The following is a 6,355-nucleotide window of genomic DNA, read 5'->3' as shown; positions in this document are numbered from 1 at the left end:
CACGAAAACAATTCCTGATTAACGACACTATTTGCAAATAAGATTTTAAACATTGCCATATTTTTTAACGTTTTTAGTTTTTCTTTCGTTTTTTAAATATTTCATTGCGTTTTTAGCATTAGTTGGATTGCAAGACAAACAAGAATTTTTAATTCTTTAATTTTTGCATTTGAAAAATAAGAATTTTCCATAACCAAAGTGACATATAAACAAACAGTGAGTTAGTTAATTGCAAATAATTTTTATTTGCGAATATGCTACGTAAACATAGCAATCTCCCATGGTACAATCAGTTACCAGGTACAATTATTAGAAATAGTTTCCAATGTTCACCCCTAAAACGTCAAAACTATGTATTTAATCACTTAACTTTTTTTAATTTGTTACCGCGATATTTTTTATAATTGTTACGTTTTAACTGAAATTATAAATACTTATTAAAAAAAATATAGTTTTTCTTCAATTGTTAGTAAATTTTTGTAATAAAAATTTGAATTCAATTATTTTTTTGGCATTTCCTTTTTATATTTTTTAATTTTCTTTTGTTTGACGTTATAGGGAATGTATAATTGAGAACATACTTTCTAATAATTGTACCTTGCTAATTCTACAATGGCAATCTCCAAATTTCTTATCATATGCGCAATTCCATATCATCGTACGTGACATTTGTACGCCTATAGAGTGGAATAGATTTTGCAAAAATAAGAGTATATCAAAAATAATTTGGTCTTTATGTTCCATTCAGAGGGTACTATATTTTAAAATAATAGAAAGTTCTTTCGAAATATTCTTTCGAAAATATTATGCGAAATAAGGGTATATCGTACGTGACATAAAACGGAACTCATTTTGGGGTACATGTAGAAATATTCGAATCGTGAGAGGCGTTATGTTTCCTTTTAATTTCTTACACAATCCGTCATATTTTAATAAAAACAATCTTTGGATGATTTTATAATAAATAAAATTTAATATCGTACGTGACAGATTTTTCTCTTATAATAAAACAATATATGTTCTGTAAATATATATATGTATACAAAAACTAAAAAAGTGAATAGAAAATATATGTTTCGGTTTCAATAAACAATTTGACAACAGTAAAAAAACAATAAGAGTCAAATTCATTTCATGCTGCAATTTTAGCTTAAAGCATACCTAAAACATTAAAAAATTAAATATAATCAGTTGAAACTATTATTTTTGTCTTTAAAATGTTGTAATATGATCTAAATACTTTCACATATTAACATTTTATTATTTTCTTCTATTCACTCATCTTGAAAAAAAGTTTCAAGGGTTTTTGTGTTTTCAGTCGTGGTAGTGTATATATCTGCAAACATTTATGTTAATTTAGTTCAAACTTTATTCAAATCTTCATATAATTCCATTATACTGAGTAACATACCAGTACAATAACTATAATAAATATGAATACATTTAGAGTTACTGGAATTGTTTATTTTTATCAACTTTTTCAATTTACCAACTAAAATAGAGGATATTGCTACTTTTATTATATCACCTCATATAAACGTACATATTTAATTTCAGTCGGTTTTGAAATATTTTAGTAACTTTTTTGTTCTAGAATTGTTTTGACTTTTCAGCAACAGAGTGTTGTAGAACTAAAAATTTAAGGATCACTGAATAATCAATGATTCATTCATTTAATAAAAATCCAAAATATTGATAAAAGACATACATTGACAATATATTTTGAAGTGCCAACACTGGATTCCAGTCAACTGTAATAAAAAAGCTCCCTTAAGTATACAGTACAAATTTAGATATTTTATTTGCAAGTAAATAAGAACAGGCTGGTGTGAGTGGGTTGGAGAAACTTGAAGAACTAACATTAGTAAATGCTACCGGGCGAAGACGGGCGGGGCGATCAACTAGTACCCTAGTACGTCTTGAAGTTGAAACTCATCGAATATGATATCGCTTTCTTATCGTAATAGCAAAGACTATAAATATATACCTATATATGTATATATTTATAGTCTTTGGTAATAGTGTCACAGTGCGGGGGAAAAACGTGCCACGCATATGATACCTACCAATTCTATCCATTTAGTGTATTATTATTATTATATCACTTTATCACTATTTAATTTGAACTTAAGTTAAAACACACACTTTTTATTTAACACAACCGATGATTTTAAAATTCATAAATATACTGAGTATTGTCATGTTCTTCTTCTTTCTTTTAAAATGTAAACAGTAAAAAGTCGGTATAAAAATGTAATTTTTATACCCTTCAGCTTCGTGAGAAGGGTATATATAAGTTTGTCATTCCGTTTGTAATTTCTACATTTTTCATTTCCGACCCTATAAAGTATATATATTCTGGATCCTTATAGATAGCGGAGTCGATTAAGCCATGTCCGTCTGTCTGTCTGTCTGTCTGTCTGTCCGTCTGTCTGTCTGTTGAAATCAATTTTCTGAAGGCCCCAGATATCTCCGGGATCCAAATCTTCAACAATTCTGTCAGACATACTTTCGAGAATTTTGCTATTTAAAATCAGCAAAATCCGTCCATAAATAACGGAGATATGAGCAAAAATCCGAGACAACCTCTGAAAATTTCATCAAAAAACTCAATGTATTGCATGCTTTGACAAAAAAACAACAAAAAGTATGGTTGGATGTGCAAGCTTTGCGTATTTTGTTTTTTTTTGTGTTTTGTTTCTTTTGGCGTTGTTGTTGTTTTTTATACAACTAACGTTTGTTTGGTTGTGTGTTGGTTTTTTTGACAAAAAAACAACAAAAAGTATGGTTGGATGTGCAAGCTTTGCGTATTTTGTTTTTCTTTTGTGTTTTGTTTCTTTTGGCGTTGTTGTTGTTTTTTATACAATTAAACGTATGTTTGGATGTGTGTTGGTTTCATTGCCTTGCGTATTTTGTTTTTGTTTTTTCTTTTGGTGTTCTGTTTCGTTTGGCGTTGTTGTTGTTTTTTTGTGTTCTTGATAAATTTAGGATGCTGTACGCTGAAAGTGGGCAATGTACATACATACCTATATACTAATTATAAAAAATAATAATGCATCCACAACAAAGGTGAAGGGTATATAAGATTCGGCATAGCCGAATATAGCACTCTTACTTGTTTATTGTAAAATTTGTCACTAACCAAAAATAATATTCTTTTGTAGGTATACTAAAATGGATCGTTTTTGTATCATAATGTACTTTTTAATATTGCCTATTAAGTTAATTTTTAGGGATCTTTGTTTGTAACTAAAATTTACTTTAAGATGAGCATAATTCGATAGTAATGTAATTTGTTTTTGTAAAATGTTTTTTATATGCTGAGTAACATTTTTGCGACACAAAAGAGACACATTTTAGTATACATATCGAAAATATAACTTCCAATTGCTGGCAGGGTATGTATATAAAAATGGATTTTGTATGTGGGTATGACAGAGTATGAAAACAACCCAGCGGGAAAAAATTATAGGACTTCAGTTTGTAGGCCTTCTAAAAGGCATACTTACACATTCTAAAAGATCCGATACTCATTCCACACTGCCTGCTCTTAGAAGGTGTACAAGAAGGCCTATGAATCCCCTTCTAATAACAAGTGGTTAAATAAAAATAGTCTACATCAAAAAATAAAATATTCTGCATCTCTTTGATTAACTCTCTTTACAAAATTTACAACAATAAATTGCTTGATGTGGCTTCTTATTTATTTTTGTTGTTTTTAAGTACATATGTAATCAGAAATTATCATGTTTCAAAAAATTAAACAAACAACTTCATTTTAATTCTTATTTTTATTTTAGATCTTCTAATAAGACTTTAAATAGGTCTTCCATTGTAGACGTTCTATAAAACTTGAAAATGCACGACTTTTCATAGGCCGTCCTTTGATGACTTATTCTAATACTGTTTTTCTCTTTTAGCCACTTTATTAGGCCTCTCATGTAGCCCTTCCATAAGACTTTTCAGGCTTTGGAGTAGTCCTACCTTTCTAGGCATTCCATATGACATTCCTCTACAGGCCTTTCATTATATCAGTAATATAGATAACAGGTTTTTGTACAGGCATAAGACCATATAGCAGCCCTGCGAATAGCCCTTCCAAAGTGGACCTACTAATAGCCCTTCCAATTAGGCCTTCTAGAAGCCCTTGCAAAGTAGGCCTTCTAGTAGCCCTTCCTAAGTAGGCCTTCTCTCAGCCCTCTAACAGCAGCGAGTGTGCAAGGCCTTGGCTCGCAATGACACGCCGTGTAAAATTGAAATGATTTTGCAATGCGGCTAGAAGTCCTTGTGTCTGCAAAAGAAGGCCTTTAGGAAGGCCTCTTTACTGCATCTTTTTCCCGCTGGGAAACAAAACATTTCGCAAACGTTTGCAAATTGTACATGAGCAAAAACAAAAACTTTTTAAGTGACAAAGAGAGAAAACGAAACGATTAGCTTTTCACTCATCTGCATTCTTTCATTTGAGTACAAAACAGATAGAGAAACGTATTTTTTATTCGTTTTGTTTTTTTTTGTATTGTTAAACGTTTGATCAAAAACGTTTGTTAAACGTTTTTTATCAGAATGTTTCAATATTGTTCTTACTCTTTTCTAGCTGCGTACGTTTATATTAATGTATGTTCGATTTGTTTATTTCCGTACTCTGATGTATGTTCCGAATGAACTGAATAACGGCTGGACCGATTTTGATGAAATTTTCACGGAATCTTCAGAAAAGCCTTTTGGGTAACAATGTAAAGTTCGATTTTTGATTTTCGGTCTGTGATAAACAATTTTGTTTACTCTTGCATATTAAGTGCATAAATAAGAAATTTCCATACTTAATTTTTGAGCTCATTGGAACCGGCCGAAATACATGTATTAACATTGAAGATTGTAACTGTATATTAAAATCGAGATGCAATATATAACATATATTTTCTAAAGGCCAGCAACGCGGACCGGGTTCAGCTAGTGCGTGAATAAAAAGAAAGAAGCTTTAGTTAATAGCAATTAGAAAGTAATTCTTTATAACAGATCTGTTGTACCTTTTATATGTATGATTATTTAAATGACTCAAATTAACTTATTATTATTATTATTATTTAATTTAACAGCGGGAATTAAATATTTAGTTTGTATAATTTAGAATAGCTTATAGTATTAAATAAATGTAAAACTTTTCGCAATTTAACAATAATTAATAAACACTTTAACAAATAATTGACAATTATAAAATAGAAATGAAAAAGAATTCATTTATTAGTTAGTCATTCATAGCTAATTCCTAGTGCTCTTTTATTTATGCATCAAAAGCTAACTCATAATTAGGTAACTTCTGGTTCTCGTTCCTATGACATTACATTGAAAAACTGAATAGAGTGTTTTGTGGTTAACCATGAGTTATTTTTAAGTTAACTCAATATCCTAATGGGTGTTTTTAAATAAACAATAAACAAAAAGTCAAAATGAAAATATGCAAACATAGAAAATAGACATAGAGCGGAAACTTTGCTGTCAAAGACCTAACTCAGTTGTCAGAAACCTCAGTGGTGAGAATGTATTAGTAGAAAAAACCATAGAGAATATACATAGAGCGGAAACTCTCCTGTCAAAGACATAACTTAGTTGTCAGAAACCTAAGTGGTGAGAATGTATTAGTAGAAAAAACTATGTGAAAACAAAAACAACACTCGTATGTGTGATTATTTTGAGTAATTTTTTTGTTTGAGTGTTTTTCTAGTTTCCGCTCTATGTTTCTCTATGTATACAAACATAAAAATATTAAACATTATTTAATTTCCGTTTCTGTTTTTATAAACCACAAGTGTCTATAGTTTTGAGCAACATTATATGTATCTGCCTTAAAATGATCTTAGATTTGTTGCAACATTTACAATTTCTAACATACATATAACGACGTTAGTAATTATTTTCTACATTTAAAACCTATTTAATACAAATGTAGCTACAGCTCCTAGATTATATGGATTACCAAAAATTCATAGAGAAGAATTTCTTTTAATATCGATTTGTTCATTTATTAATCTTACGAACATTGTAATTATATTACTAGTATTACTAAAAATGCTACTGTAAATTCAAAATATAATTGGTCAATTCACAAGGTCTTCTATCATGTTATACTGTCATAATGTCCTAACATTTCACGACTCGGCGGCTCGGTTTAACCGACTCTTATGCGTTCGGCGCAGGTTAATAGTTAATATAATTAACTATTATTACAATTTCTTTTAACATGACAACGTGTTTCTTAATATTTTACTTATCCATAATATATTAAATATTATTTTCTTTGAAAAATAACTAATTATTTTATTAAAAACTCTGTTACTTACATAAAATTCTCAAAGTT

This window comes from Calliphora vicina, chromosome 5 (genome assembly GCF_958450345.1).
Source record: "Calliphora vicina chromosome 5, idCalVici1.1, whole genome shotgun sequence".
Classification (NCBI taxonomy): domain Eukaryota; kingdom Metazoa; phylum Arthropoda; class Insecta; order Diptera; family Calliphoridae; genus Calliphora; species Calliphora vicina.
Note: the sequence above shows the minus strand (reverse complement) of the source record.